Here is a 16,957-nt window from a genome sequence, read left to right on the forward strand (position 1 = left end):
TTGAAAACCTGGCTGAGTGCTGTCATAACAACAATCTGTTATTCAGCAAGACCAAGGAGCTAATTATTAACATCAGAAGGAGGAAACCAGAGGTCCATGAACCATTCCTCATTGGACGATCAGAGTTGGAGAGGGCTGAACAACTTTAAATTCCTCAGTGTTAGCATTTTGGAGGGCCTGTCCTGGGCCCAGCACGCGAGCACAATTATGAAAGAAAGCAACCTTTACTTCCTTAGGAGTTTGTGAAGATTCAGCATGACACCTAAAACTTTTGCAAACTTCTTTAGATGTGTGGTGGAGAGTATATTGACTGGCTGCATCACAGACTGGTATGGAAACACCAAAGTCCTTGAACAAAAAATCCTACAAAAAAAAAATAGTGGATATGGTGGAGTCTCTCATGGATAAAGCCCTCCCCACATTGAGCACATCACATGAAACACTGTTGCAAGAGAGCAGCGTACACCATCAGAGATCCCCACTACCCGGGACACGCTCTCATCTCACTGTTGCCATCAGGGAGAAGGTACAGGAGCCTCAGGGGCTTCCACCACCAGGGTCAGGAACAGTTATTACCCCTCAACCATCAGGCTCTTGAACTAATGGGGATAACTTCACTCAAATTCACTTCCGCATCATTGAAGTGTTCTCACAAGCTACGGACTCACTTCATCTCATGTTCTCAATATTTTTGCTTACTAATTTAATAATAAAAATCATTATTATTTCCTTATTTTCTTTCCTTTTGTATTTCTACAGTTTGTATTTTGTGCACTGGTTGAACACCCAGTTGGTGCAGTCTTTCATTGATAGATTCTACTATGGTTATTACTCCATTATGGATTTATTGAGTATGCCCACAAGAAAATGAATCTCAGGGTTGTAAATGGTGACTTAAATGAACTTCGATAATAAATTTACTTTCTGCACAAGCACAGTACAGGCTCTTTGTCCCACAATGTTATGCCAACCCGTTCAATTTTTCTACACTCTGTGACCACTTTATTAGATACACCTGCTCATTAATGCAAATGTCTAATCAGCCAATCATGCGGCAGCAACTCAATGCAAAAAAAGCATGCAGACATGGTCAAGAGGTTCAATTGTTGTTCAGACCCAACATCAGGATGGGGAAGAAATGTGATCTAAATGACTTTGACCGTGGAATGGTTGTCGGTGCCAGACGGGGTGGTTTGAGTATCTCAGAAACTGCTGATCGAGATTTTCATGCACACAGTCTCTAGAGTTTACAGAGAGTGGTGCGAAACCCCTTAAAGCGGATGGTCTACAGTGACAGAGAACCACGAGTACACACCAAGTGCTACTTTATTAGGTATAGTGGCCACAGAGTACATGTTCTCCTTATATATCTTAAAATATTTACCTGATTGAATTATGATCACAAACTTAGCTATGTGGGGCGAGAGAGTTTTCTAATCATTAAAGCACCATTAAAAACTCATCTAGACCTTGCACAACGAGATATAACACTTGTGTGATTCACCATGTGCATAACTATCCAATGTTATAAGCTCACTGATATCCTTTTATTATGTAAATGAGATGCAAGGTCTAATTGAGATTGGGGTGTAAGGGGTGTCCAGGGAGGGGTAGCACCTCTGGTGAAGGGGCTTGTCGCGGCTGCTCTGGGGCAGTTCACTCACCTTTAGCCCCCTCTGGACACTCAGCAGTTTGCATGTGATAGCAGCTATGCCCCGGTGCACTGGTTCAACAGGTAGCCAGTGGGCCACATACCGCAGTGGGACAGGAACGTGTCTGTCTCAGCATGAGAAGCCAGCTCCGTGCGGACTGAGCGAGTGAGATCCAAACAGCCAGGAAGACGGTTTCTGTAACACTTCATGGAGAGCAAAGGGCATGACAAATCACAGAGGAAGCCACGGTCGTCCACTGCAGCCAGCTAAGATGACCACTCGTACCACAGGACCCGAACGTCCGAGATTGGCAGAGTGGAACTGCACCAGTGCCACAGCTTAAAAACTCTCCTGCAGAGTTTTCAACTGTCATCATCAGATACAAATGGGACTTCCCAGTGACCAAACATTTTAATTCCGATTCCCTTTCCGATGTGTCAAGCCATGGCTTCCTCCTCCAAGAGGAGGCCACCCTCAGGGTGGAGAAACAACACCTTATAGTCCATCTGGGTAACCTCCAGCCTGATGGCATGAACATCGATTTCTCCTTCCGGTGAACATTATCCACCCCTCCCTTTCTCTAGTCAGGGGTCGGTGTTGGGATCACTTCTTTTTATGCTGTATATCAATGATTTAGATGATGGAATAGATGGTTTTGTTGCCAAGTTTGCAGATGCTACAAAGGTTGGTGGAGGGGCAGGTGGTGCTGAGGAAACAGGTAGGCCGCAGAAGGACTTAGATTAAAATGGGCAAGAAAGCAGCAAATGAAATATAATGTTGGAAAATGCACGATCATGTATTTTGGTAGTAGAAATATATGTGCAGACTATTTTCTAAACATGGAGAAAATCCAGGAATCTGAGGTGCAAAGGAGAACTTGGAAGTCCTTGTGCAGAACACCCTAAAGGTAACTTGCAGGTAGAGTCAGTGGCGAGGAAGGCAAATGCAATGTTAGCATTCATTTCAAGAGGTCTAGAATACAAGAGCAGGGATGTGATGCTGAGGCTTTATAAGGCACTGGTGAGGCCTCACCTCGAGTATTGTGAACAGTTTTGGGCTCCTCATCTAATAAAAGATGTGCTGGCATGGGAGAGGGTTCAGAGGCAGTTGACAAGGATGATTCCAGGAATAAAAGGGTTATCATATGAGGAATGTTTGATGGCTCTGGGCCAGTACTCACCGGAATTTAGGAGGCCAAGAGGGTCTCACTGAAACCTTTCGAATGTTGGAAGGTCTAGACAGAGTAGATGTGGAAAGGATGTTTCCCATGGTGGGGGAACCTAGGACAAGGCGGCATAGGATCAGGATTGAGGGGTATCCATTTAAAACATGTGGGGAAATTTCTTTAGCCAGAGGGTCGTGAATTTGTGGGATTTGTTGCCACAGGCATCTGAGGTGGCCAGGTCATTGGGTGTATTTAAGGCAGAGGTTGATAGCTTCTTGACTGGGCATGGCATCAAAGGTTACGGGGAGAAGCCGGGGTGTGGGGTTAAGGGGAAAAAAAGATCAGCCATGATTGAATGGTGGGGCAGACTCAATGGGACAAATGACCTAATTCTATGTCTTATGGTCTTGAGGTCTTATTCCTCACTCTGCCCTTTTAACTTTTTCCTCACCTGCCTATCACTTCCCCCGGGTCCCCTCCTCCTTCCCCCTCTCCTATCAAATTCCTTCCTATCCAGCCCTTGACCTTTCCCACCCATCTGGCTTCACCTATCACATTCCAGCTCGCCTCTTTCCCTCCCCACAACGTTTTAACTCTGGCGTCTTCCCCTTCTTTCTCAGTCCTGAAGCAGGGTTTCGGCTCAAAACATCGACTGTTTATTCATTTCCAATGCTGCATGACCTGCTGAGTTCCTTTAGCGTTTAGCCTGTGTAGCAATCAAAATCATCCTTTGATTACACCAGATGAGCATGCCTGATACTCGTGGTTAAGTGAGGCTGTGGTACCAGTTACGCCTTCGTTGCAGCTGTGGACTCCAGCCCACTGAAGGCCCCAAGTTCATTTTTTTCCCCCAGAGATACGGCACAGAACAGGCCTTTCCAGCCCAACGAACCACACTGCCCAGCAACCCACCTACTTAACTCTAGCCTAACCACAGGACAATTTGCAATGACCAATTAACCTACTAACCGGCACATCTCTAGACCTTGGGAGCCCGGAGCACCCAGAGGAAACCTACATAGTCACTGGGAAAACATGAAAATTTCTTACAGATGACGCCGGAACTGAACTCCGAACTCCGGAACAGCCCAAACTGTAATGGCATCGCGCTAATGCTACACCACCTTGGCGTCCGTAAATAATTGGCAGTGCTGTAACCGGGGAATGAACCACAGACCTGGCCGTCTGACGTTGAGGAAATGGTGCATGCAAACCGTGGCAGATGTTGTGCATAGCTGTTCGAGTTCAGTGGTTCCCTTGTCTGTGCCTGCAGGTGTATGGCCGATGCACGGTTGGAACTGTTCCCAGAAGGGTTCTTGCCCTACCAGGCAGGCTTGGTTTATGACCTCGCTTATTCCTCACTCGAAGCAACAGTGCCAAGGAAAACACCTCCACTCCGCACTGCAACGATCCCAACTGAACGCGCTGGCAGCAGCTTTCAATGGCTCACTTTAAGCACTGCCACATATGCAGAACAGAGTGGAACTGGGACTGATCAAAATTAGACAGTTGTATTGGCTGGAAAAATCAACTGAAATAAAATGTGAACACAATCATCAGATTAAAGAGGAGGAGCTGGAAAACCAAGTTGAGTCCTTGCTCTTGACTTCTCGACCTCCCCCCACCAATCCCGTTCACCGCCACTTAATTAACATTCTTACTGCTCGCAAGTTCAAAGTAAGTTTATGACCAAAGTACATACATTTTCTTGAGGGCATTCACAGTAGAACAAAGAAATACAAAGAATCAGTAAAAAACTGCATACACACAAAGACTGGCAAACAACCAATGTGCAAAAGAGGACAAAATGTGCAAATAAAAAAATATAACAAATAAATAAATAATACTGAGAACAGCAGAGTCTTTGAAAGTGAGTTTGAACTAACTCCACAACCTGGTGTTGAGGTGAGTGAAGTTATCCACGTTGTTTCAGGATCCTGATGATTGGAGGGTTACAACTGTTCCTGAACCTGGTGGTTCAGGAAGGCTCCTGTACCTCCTTCCCAAATGGCAGCAATGAGAAGAGAGCATGGTCTGGATGGTGAGAATCCTTGATGGTGGATACTGCTTTCCCGTGGCAGCTTTTCTTGTAAATGTGCTCAGTGGTGTGGAGGGCTTCTCCTGTGATGGTCTGGGCTCTATGCACCACTTTTAATCACCGTCCAGTTCTGTTTCTCTCCAAACACCACTCCAATCTCTAACAAAACTCTACTGATGCCTCCATTTCAAAAATAGCTCCTGCTCCACCAACATCAGCAGCCAGTCTGTCCCTCTCCAATCCTTGTCCCTTCTCCAAGCTTCTCAGAATTTCTGTGTCATCTCCTTCCAGCTCAGAATTCGCTGTTCCTATCGCTGATCCGGGATAATCCCTTTAGATGTGACCATTGCCAAGCTCAAAGCACGGACAGTACCCTGGTCGGAACCTAGAGACTCGTTTTTAAAGTATCTACACATCATGTTCTCAGTACTTTTTTTAACTTTTCAAAATTTGTATTCTTTCGCAGGTTTAGAAACAATTATTAACCTTCAACCATCAGGCTCCTGATAACTTCACTCACTTCAACCCTGAGCTAATTCTACAACCTATGAACTCACTTTCAAGGACTGTACAACTCATGTTTTCAGTATTATTTATTTATTTATTTATTTGCATAATTTGTCATCTTTTACACACAAGTCGTTTGTCAGTGTTGGTTTGTGTACAGTTTTTCATAAATCCTATTGTATTTCTTTATTTTCCTTTAAATGCCTGCAAGAAAATGAATCTCTGGTTAGTATATTGTGCCACATACATACTTTGATTATAAATTTACCTTAACTTTGATGTGACACACTTATTAAATGCAGGCACAGTAACTACACCCCACTCGGTCCAAGTGTATTTATTGGCACCCATCACTTCCCTGTCCGTTCGCCATCAATGACTCAGAAGACTTGGTCTTGATCACTAACAAGCTGTGACATCACATACACAGACAGGAACAGTGTGTACGCTGGGGTCATGAAATTCTGTCCCTTCACCATGTTCCTCTAGACTCCACCATCACCTCTCTGCTGCCAAATGTCTGATATCAATTTATGGGGGAAAAAACTGTCATCGTTTTGGGCCCCTGCCATGAACCTTGCTCATTTCCCACTGATCTCATCTATCTCTTTGACCTCTCACTCTTAGTGAATCCAGCTGTTTGAACCTCAGTTTCCTCTTGGATCCAGAGGTCAGCTCCAAGCATTGCATTCTGCCTGTTGTCATAGTCATATTCCCAACCCAATCCACCCACCACCTCCTCTTGCCTCCTCTAACTCATGCCTTCATTGACTCCGGATTTTCCCAGTAATGGTCACGTTATCTTCCTGGCTGTCATAACAGGGGGCATTGGGAACAGACCCAAATGCAAGATACAGACACTGAAGTACAAGGGACAGGACTAGGTCTGTCAAGAAAGCAAGGGGAGTGGGGAAGAAATGACACTGGACAAGACACAGACCCTGGACGAGACTAGGATACAGGGCCTGGGCTAGGAACTTGGAACCTGGACAAGGACTCAGAGCCAGAGACTGGACAGGGACACGGAACCTGGGTCTTCACTCGGGCTCGGACTCCAGATCGAGACAAGGACAAGACGTGGCAAGGCAACAGGACTGGACATGGGGGCAGGACACAGGACTCCTGGGCTGGACACAGACATGAAGCTCAGACTCAGACTTGGGGGACTGGATCACAGAACCGGGACCCCTCCTTGGGAACAGGACATAGGGCCGGGACTCATACACAGAACACCGAGCCGGGACCCCTCCTTGGGAACAGGACATAGGGCTGGGACTCATACACAGAACACCGAGCCGGGACCCCTCCTTGGGAACAGGACATAGGGCCAGGACTCATACACAGAACACAGAGCCGGGACCCCTCCTTGGGAACAGGACATAGGGCCGGGACTCATACACAGAACACAGAGCCAGGACCCCTCCTTGGGAACAGGACATAGGGCCGGGACTCATACACAGAACACAGAGCCAGGACCCCTCCTTGGGAACAGGACATAGGGCCGGGACTCATACACAGAACACAGAGCCGGGACCACTCCTTGGGAACAGGACATAGGGCCGGGACTCATACACAGAACACAGAGCCGGGACCCCTCCTTGGGAACAGGACGTAGGGCCGGGACTCATACACAGAGCACAGAACCGGGACCCCTCCTTGGGAACAGGACGTAGGGCCGGGACTCATACACAGAACACAGAACCGGGACCCCTCCTTGGGAACAGGACGTAGGGCCGGGACTCATACACAGAACACAGAACCAGGACCCCTCCTTGGGAACAGGACATAGGGCCGGGACTCATACACAGAACACAGAACCAGGACCCCTCCTTGGGAACAGGACATAGGGCCGGGACTCATACACAGAACACAGAACCAGGACCCCTCCTTGGGAACAAGACATAGGGCCGGGACTCATACACAGAAAGCTGAACACAGCAAGACAGTTCCCAACACTAGGTAGCAGCAAACAGCCAGACCTACCTCGCAAAGGCATGGACACAAAAAGCCAGTTCCAAACAACAAATGGCAGTTCCTTATCTGCACACAGCAAGGCTCCCATCTTGCTCCTGCAGTAGAACTTGACAGCAAGAATAGACAAGGCTCCAGGCAGAAGGTAGCAGGCAGGGCTCCAGCCAAGGGCTACAGAAAGAAGGGGAAGGGAATGGAACAGTCCAGCCTCAGGGTAACAGCAAAGAAGGCCTGGCTTACTCCACAGAGGCAAGGACAGGAAGGGACAGATCCAACCTCAGGTTAACAGCAAAGACAGCCTGACTTACCCCACAGAAGCAAGGACAGGAAACTGACAAGACAAACCAGCACCCACCCTCAAACCCAGGGCCAGTATGAGAATCAGGTGCCTGTGATTAAGCCCAACTAAAACAAGGGACAGCCAGAAGACCCGGAGTCCGGAGTCCACGGACCACACTTGGAATATTGCATTCGGTTCTGGCCATCTCATTATAGGAAAAATGTGGAAGCTTTAGAGAGAACGCAGGGGGGAATTTACTAGGATGCCTGGATTGGAGAGCGTGTCTTATGAGGATATGTTGAGTGAGTTAGGGCTCTTTGGAGCGGGGGCGAGGGGGTGAGAGGTGACTTGACAGAGGTGTACAAGATGATAAGAGGCATTGATAAAGTGCAGAGTGCAGAGACTTTCCCAGAGTGCAAATGGCTAAGATGAGAGAGCATATCTTTAAGGTGATTGAAGGAAAGTATAAGGGGATGTCAGAAGTAAGTTACTTCCACAGAGAGTGGTGGGTGACAATAGACAATAGACAATAGACAGTAGGTGCAGGAGTAGGCTATTCGGCCCTTCTAGCCAGCACCGCCATTCACTGTGATCATGGCTGATCATACACAATCAGTACCCTGTTCCTGCCCTCTCCCCATATCCCTTGACCCCGCTATCTATAAGAGCTCTATCTAACTCAATAGTGTGTGGTTCTTGCTGCCAGGATTAGTGGTAGAGGCAGATACATTAGGGACATTTAAGACCATAGATGATAGAAAAATGGAGGGTTATGTGGGAGGGAAGGTGATCATAGGGCAGGTTAAAAGGTTAGCACAACATTATGGGCAGAAGGGCCTGTACTGAGCTGTAATATTCTATGTTCCATCCCATTAATCATCTAAAAAGTACAGTAATGAATAGCTACAGACCCATGGACAAGTTCACCAATGACACATGCATGTATAAACAAGATTCGAGTGCGCATTATTGAGCAAAATTAGAGAAAACAGCATTATCGAACAAAATCAGAATACACAATATAATTGAACAAATTAAGAGTGCACAGCATTATGGAACAATAGATGGCACAAGGTTTCTGAAGTCAATATTCCAGCCTGGGTTAAAGTCTGGTGCATAGACAAAAAACGGAGATGATGAATTAATAGATCTTTATTGATCTGGAGAAGTGGGACCAGATAAGGATGTTGGGAAGTGGTGTGGGGAAGTCGGCTGTTCACAACCTCTATCAGCGATTTGGATGAAGAATCAGTAGAATGGCGAGGAAACGGCCCCTCGTGAATAGTGTGTGGTAGAATCCCAGGGGAGTTGAAGAGAATGTGTGGAGAAATACCATAGTATTAGTGTGGATGGGATGGATGGGTGCTTTATGGTTGTCACAGTCCTGATGCTGAACAGTAGTATAGAGGTTAGTATAACACTATTACAGTGTCTGCGGTTCAATACCCACCACTGACTGTAAGGCGTTACATGTTCCAAAAGATGTCAGGGTTAGGATTAGTAAGTTGTGGGCATGCTGTGTTGCCAACACAAGTGTGGCAAAGGACTTCTGGAGAAATTCAGATATCATATTCAGATTTATTTATCACATGGATATCGAAACGTACAGTGAAATGGGTCATCTCTGTGAACAACCAAGACAGCCTAGGGATGTGCTGGGGACAGCCTGCAGATGTTGCCACACTTTCCAGCACCAACATCCAGCAGCATGCCGTAATACTCAACAAAACTACGGGAAAACAAGCCCCTTTCTCCCTCCCTCGTTCCATCCCAAAGCTAGGTGGCAGTATGGGTTATAGTGAGGGGCTTCAGGGGGTGGGGGGGGGGGGTATAGAGATAGGTTAAGTGAAAGTGCAACGATATGACTTGTGGATGGAAAAATTACAATTCCTCAACTTTGCTACAAACTACAGAGAGGCAGAAGATATGTAAATGCTATGAGACTGAAAGTGGAATCTGGGGTTCTTTGTAAATGATCATGAAATGTTAGTGAGTTTAGCAGACAACAGGAAAATAAATGTTATGTTGGCCTTTATTGTAAATGGTTTTGAGTACAAAAGCAGGGATATCTTTCCCCCATTATATAGACCCTCAGTGAGACAACATCCAGGATCCCGTGTATTGGTCTTGTATTCCTACTTAAGGAGGGAAGCAATTGTGATAGAGAGGGGGCGGTGGAGGTTCACTGGGTTGATTCCTGGGTGGTGAATGTCAAGAGATTAAGTTGACTGAATTTATACCCTGAAGTTCAGACAGGAAGTCCTGCAAATCCTCAATGGGTCAGGCAGCATCTGTGGGGAGAGAAACAGAGTTAACGTTCAGGTCAACGGGCTCTCAGCCTCGGTAGCATAGCAGTTAGAGTGATAATATTACAGCTTGGGGCATCACAGTTTGGAGTTCAGTGCTGGTGCAGTCTGCAAGAAATCTGTACATCCTTCCCGAGAGAAGAATCAGATTTAATATCACTGGCATATGACATGAAATTTGATGATATGCGGCAACAGTACATTGAAAGAGGGAAAATAACTAGTGAGGTAGTGTTCATGGGTTCAATGTCCATTCAGAAATCCAATGGCAGAGGGGAAGAGGTTATTCCTGAATTATTGAGTGCGTGTCTCCCTTCTCCCTGATGATGAGAATGATGATGATGGCAATGAGAAGAAGACATCTCCTCGGTGATGGGGGATCGTAATAACGAATGTCACCTTTTTTCAGACATTGCTCCTTGAAGTTGTCCTGGATATTATGGGGGATAGTGCCCATGAGGGAGCTGACGGCTTTACAAATCTCTGCAGCTCATTTCGATCCTGTGCAGTGCCCCCACCCCAATACCAGACGGTGATGCAGCCAATTAACATGCTCTGCACGGTACATCTGTAAAAATCTGCGAGTGTCTTTGGTGACACACCAAATCTCCTCAAACTCCTAATGAAATATGGCCGCTGGTGTGCCTTCTTTGGAACTGCATCGGTATGTTGGGCCTAGGATGCTGACGTCCAGGAACTTGAAATTGTTCACCCTAAGTTTCTTCCAAGCGCTCCTGTTTCCTTCCAAATTCCAAAGAATGTTAGTAGGCTAATTGGGCATTGTAAATTGTCCTGTGATTAGGCTAGGGTTGAATAGGTAGGTTGTTGGGTGGTGAGCCTTGTTGGGCCGGAAGGGCCTGCCCTGCACAGTATCCCTAAACAAAGTCAATAATATCTGCACTTGCTAAGCTGGTCAAAGGTTGGAACAAGCAACTGATTGTCACCAGCTTGGGTAGTTATAGATCGCCCAGAGGAAACCCATGCGCTCACGGGAAGAAAGTACAAACTTCTTACAGACGGCGCTGGAATTGAACTCCGAACTCTGATGCCCCGGGCTGTAATAGCGTTGCGCAAACTGCTACACTATCGTGCCTTGAGATGGTGGCATCCGCCATGAGGGACGCCCAGCATCCAGGACTTGTCCTTTCTCATTAACACCATTGGGGGGAGGTACGGGAATTCCAGGGTGCACACTCAACCTTTTAGCAAAGAAGAACAGCTTCTTCCCCTCACCTCTGCCATCAGGTTTTTGAAAGGTCAATGAACACTGCCTCACGATTTTGCTCTCTTTCTGCTATATTTATTTATTTTTTATATATTGCAGACGAGGAAACCTGCAGATGCTGGAAATCCGAGCAACACACACAAAATGCTGGAGGGACTCAGCAGGGCCGGGCAGCATTTTGTGTGTGTGCAATGTACTGCTGCCTCAAAGCAAAAAATTTCACAGCATAGGCCAGTGATCATAAACCTGATTCTGATTCTAAAATGATTTGGAATGTATAGATCTACTCATTTTCGAGCTGTTGAACTGTATTGTAATGCAAGCGTCTAAGAGCAGAAGAAAACCCCTGCAGTTTTTAGCTTAACGGGTGCAAGGACATACAGTCGCAACCCAGTAACCCTTGAAAAGCCAGCAAGCAAGACGTTCGATTAAATTGTTACAATATTTACAGAATTCCCTGAGCCCTAAACTGCTGGCAGTAGCTGAGAAATTTAGATTTTACAAAAGGAAACAGACTGAGTTGAAGGCATTTCTGAATACATTGCAGAACTGCGCAAACTTTCCCAGTACTCAGACTTTAGGGATGGACTTTCTGATGCATTAAGGGACAGGCTTGTATGTGGCATGCATAGTCAAAGCACTCAGAAGAGGCTACTGTCCAAAAGTGATCTAACCTTAGAACAGGCATTGACTATTGCAATATCGTCAGAGACTGCAGCAAAGGTTGCAGCAGAACTACAGAAAGGTAGGTTAGAATGTGAAATGCACAAAATGTCCCTGAATCATGCAAAAAGCCAAATATGTTATTGATGAGGCAAATCCTCACGAGGGAAATGAAACGTTGGTTCAAGGAAAGAGTCTGCAGAAAGAGTCACAGACAAAGTCACATCAAGAGAGAGTGCAAGGCAGACAAATAGCACGTCCGAGTGAAAAGTTTCAAACACAAAACTAAGCAACTGCCAAATGTAAAACAGAATCAGACAACACAGAGTCTGACAAAGGTGAACTGTCATGCCTAGAACTGTATTGTATAACTGAAGCAGATCAAAAAATCATCTTGATCACAATAGACGTGTCTGGCATAAAACTAAACATGGAGCTGGATACAGGGGCAGCTTTGCCCATAATTCCAGAGGCTGGCTACAACGGATTGCTTCCTAAGATACCAGTAGAGAAGAGCAATGGACCAGGTGCTCCAAGATATCAGAGGAACCCAATGTTCCCTTGATGATCATCGTCACTGGCAAAAATAATGAAGAGTACCTCCAGAACCTTGGTAAAGTGCTTACCATACTGAGTGAGTAGGTCTGCGCACACAGAAAGAGAAATGTTAACGACATATTGTGGACATGTCATTGACGACCATGGCTTACATGAGTCACAAGAGCAGACTGAAGCAGTGCTGCGAGCACCCAAGCCGGAGAACGTGTCACAACTCGGGTCATACTTGGGCCTTGTAAATTACTACCACCGGTTTCTCCCAAACGTTGCAACAGTGCTGAATCCATTGAACGCACTGTTACAGACAGGAGCAAAGAGGGAATGGTCAGAAAGATGTGAAAAGCAATCAAAGAAGCAAGAGATCAATAACAGCAAGTGAATTGCTCTCCCATTATGACCCATCCCTGCCCATCAGAATGGTGTGTGCTGCGTCCCCTTAGGGCACTGGAGCTGTTTTATCATATATTATGAAAGATGGGTCTGAACGTCTGATTCTGTTCGCTTCAAGATCACTGACGAGCACAGAAAGCAACTACGGACAGATCGACCGAGAGGCCCTTAGCCTAGAATGGGGAATAAAGAAGTTCCACCACTACCTCGACAGGCCACCAGCCTTTTGTGTCCATTTTCAATCCCAGGAAGGGAATTCCAGTGATGACTACTAGCTGGTTACAACACTGGGAGCCCATTCCTATGACATAGAGTTCAAGGGGACCAAACGACACAGCAACACCGATTCCTCGTCACATCTTCCACTGTTGGCAACTGATGAAGGGAAGTCTTCATACTGTGACCCAGCGGAAGTGTTCCACACCGCATTGCTGGACCAGTTGCCGGTAACAAATTCGGAAATACAAAGGAGAAACAAGGAATAACCCAACATTCTCAGTAAGATGAGACCAGCTGTCTGTATGTCAAAGAACACTGATGTGTGGATCTCGTGTTGTGGCTCCCTCTAAACTGCGCACCAGAGTGTTAGAAAAATCTGTATGAAGGACACGTGGGTACAGTCAAGGTCAAGAGTCTCACCCGGAGCTACGTGTGGTGGCCGAGAATAGATAAACAGATTGAAAAATTGGCCAAAAGCTGATCGGAATGCCAAGAAGTTCTTAATGTACCTGCAAAGGCACCATTACTCCCATGGGAGAGGCTGTTGTCACAATGGCAAAGAGTACGTATTGACCCACAGCATGAGATCCACACATCAGCATTCTTTGACGTACTGACAGTTGGTCTCATCTTACTGAGAACTCTGGAAACGTAGGGTTACCATGAGCTGGCCAGACCTCGCATTGTGATCTCACAGACTTTTGACAATGTCGCCTCACTCCTTGTTTCCCTTTTCCCAGTTGGCGGGAACAAATTTTGGAATCTGTACCCGCCAACTGGTCCAGCAATGTGTATCGGAACTCTGTTCGTGTGACGACAAATCAAGCACCTGCAGTGCTGTCCGTGAACTGGAATCTGAGATCTCACACAGACCTTCTGAAACCAGATCTATGGAGGGAAGTGCAGAATAAATGGTTCAGCCAGTTGCTAAATAAAACAGCAAGGAGCTTTGAGATTTGACAGGAAGTCCTAGCATGTGATTACCAAGAAGACAAGTGGACACCCAGTAGGAAGCTGCAAGAACTGGATCACTGATGTACACAGTGGATGTTGGAGATCAGACATGGAGACATCATGTGGACCAGATACTGGATGCTCAGCCAAAGAACACAGCTGAGCCGACTGTATCCAACTATACGGACATATTACAGTCACCAGGCTTACCTCTCAGTAATGATGTCTGTGACAGCAACGTGTGTTTTAGACAAGACACCTACCATACCTGATGCCACTCCACAGGTCCAGAGATGTTATCCTGAAAGAAACAGAACGCCACCAAATGCCTGACCCTTTAGAACTGCGAAGTTAGTTATGGACTGTTATTGAGAAAGCGTGTTTATTTGGAATATGGGTTTAAGAAAGGGAAATTGAATGTTTTGTACATGTACAGTTTTATGTTGCATTAATCTAAAGGGGGAAGAAGTGTCATGCATGGAATCTATTTCTTATAGAGCAATGACCCCCCCCCCCCCCCACACTACGTATTGATCTGTTGTCTATACATGTTCTCTCTGTCTCATTGCAATGTGAATACACCGGTTAAAGACATCTCTTGTGTGTGTGTGTGCATTTATTTAATTGATATGTACTTGTGCACAGACACAACAGTTGTGACAGGATCTGCTTCCAAAACCAGTTTGCACAGTACTGTGCAAACGTCTTAGGCACAGATACCTCAGACATTTGCACTGTGCTGTGGTAATTTTATGTATTGCGCTGTACTGCTCTCCTCCCCTGCCTCCTGTCCCACACCCCTCCCGCGGCACTCCACCCTCACCATTCGCAACATCCTTTGCTCCCGTCAGATTTACGAACTTGCTCTCCGCTCCCCGTAGACAAATAGAGTCCTGTGCAAGTGTCTTAGGCATCCTAGCTATCTATATACAGTGCGCCTAGGACTTCTGCACAGTAACATACGTGCCCGTAACCTGCTGCCAAGGGTTGTGGTGGACACAGAAAAGACAACAGCAGCATCTAAGAGGCACTGAGACAGGCAATGAACATGCAGAGAATGGAGCAACATGGATCAAATGCAGACAGATACACTCAGTGACCACTTTGTTATGCACCTCCTGTACCTAATAAAGTGGCCACTGAGTGTATGTTCATGGTCTTCTGCTGCTGTAGACCATCCACTTCAAGGCTCGACGTGTTGTGTGTTCAGAGATGCCATTCTGCACACCACTGGTTATTTGAGTTAGTGTCAGCTTCCTACCATCTTGAACCAGTCAGGCCATTCACCTCTGACCTCTCTCATTAACAAGACATTTTCACCCACAAATCTGCTGCTCACTGTTTTTTTTTCTCGGTTTTTCACACCATTCTCTGTAAACTCCACAGGCCGTTGTGCATGTAAATGCCAGGAGATCAGCAGTTCCTGAGATACTCAAACCACCCCGTCTGGCACCAACAACCATTCCATGCAAACTTCTACGCATCAAGCTGCTGCCACATGATTGGTTGATTAGATATTGGCATTAACGAGCCGGGGTACAGGTGTACCTAATAAAGGGGCCACAGAGCGTAGATCTAGTTAATTTAGCATCAAGAGCGGTATGGACATACAGGGTGCGTGAGCCTGTTCGATGGAATGCATCTGAACCACCTCAGGTAGTGCTTTCCAGTGTCCATCAATCCTCTGTACCTGTGAAAAACAGGTGCAGACACAGGAGCAGAATTAGGCCATTCAGCCCCTCAAGTCTGCTCTGCCATTCCATCATGGCTGATTGCTTATCCCTGTCAATCCAATTCTCCTGATTCTCCCCATAATCTTTGACACCCCTACTAATCATGAACCTATCAACCTCCGCTTTAGTTGTAACCAATGACCTGGCCGCCACAGCTGTCTGTGGCAATGAATTCCACAGGCTCACCACCCGCTGGCTAAAGAAATTCCCCCCCCCCCCCCCGGCTCTGTTCTAAAGGGCCATCTTTGTATTCCGAGTCTGAAATTGTCAGAATCTTGCCAAGTAGTCATTCCATGTCCTAGCAGAAAGATAACGATTTGCTTCATTTGTCACATGTACATTGAAACATCAATGCATCGTTTGCATCAACGAGCAACACAACCTGAGGCTGCACTGGGGGCCACACTTCCAGCGCTAACGCGGCATTCCCACGAGTCACTAACCTTTACGCTTCTTGGATTTCTTGAGTGTGCCCTCAAGAAAATGATTCTGAGGGTGGTATATATGTACGGTGACATATATGTACCTGGATAATAAACTTACTTTGAACTTTGGAATGTGGGAGGAAACCGGAGGACTTGGGGAAACATGGCCATGGGGAGAACGTACAAGCTCCTTATAGGCAGCGGTGGGAATTGAACCCCGATGGGTGATCACTGGCGTTGTGAAGTGTTGCGCTAACTGCTATGTTAATGTGCTGGCGAGGGTGCAGGGGTTGGAGGGGCTTGGTGAATGAGACACCTTCAGTTGTGCTCTCTGGGTGATGTCCATATTATGGTCAGGCTAGCGAAGTGTGGCAGATTAGCAGCCTGAAGGATCACAGTGATCTGACTGGCATTTTGGTGACAGTTCACCGCTCCAATCCTCCAAGAGGACCAGTACCTTGTCGCGGTTTGGAGGCCTCAATGACCCGGAGAGCTGCGTTGGCTGGAGTCAGGGCCCAGTGCTTTGACTCTTGGTGGAGTCACCCATGCCAACAGGTCAAAGTGCAGAGGGCAGAGTAAGAGAGTTCCACTGGTCCTCCAGGATCTGGGGTTCAGCTCAGGACTAACACCCTAACAATTTTTTTTAAGAATCCTTCTGCATCTGAGTGCAATGGTCTCCCGAGTCTCCACCCTGAACTTGTGTGACTGACAGTAGTGAAAACTGGGAGGAAGCTACTGACATGATGAAGGAAGCCCAGAACACCGCCAGAGATGGAGGACCTTCATTGGTGCCCTAAACAGCAGCAGCATGATGGACAGTAAGTAAATAAATGTTTGGTGTAGACACACAGACAAAGGGGCGTGTTAGTGT

General features: G+C 46.5%; 1 long non-coding RNA gene across 3 annotated transcripts in view; it reads right to left on the reverse strand.

Moving 5' to 3' along the window:
- Positions 1-8,419: 8,419 nt before the first annotated feature.
- Positions 8,420-16,957, reverse strand: part of LOC140731185 (uncharacterized) — a 118,563-nt gene continuing 110,025 nt past the window's right edge. For all 3 annotated transcript variants that reach the window (XR_012099742.1, XR_012099740.1, XR_012099741.1), the window contains exon 5: positions 8,420-9,904. This is a non-coding gene — a long non-coding RNA (uncharacterized lncRNA). The remainder of the gene's footprint in view (positions 9,905-16,957) is intronic.

This window comes from Hemitrygon akajei, chromosome 7 (genome assembly GCF_048418815.1).
Source record: "Hemitrygon akajei chromosome 7, sHemAka1.3, whole genome shotgun sequence".
Taxonomy (NCBI): Eukaryota; Metazoa; Chordata; class Chondrichthyes; order Myliobatiformes; family Dasyatidae; genus Hemitrygon; species Hemitrygon akajei.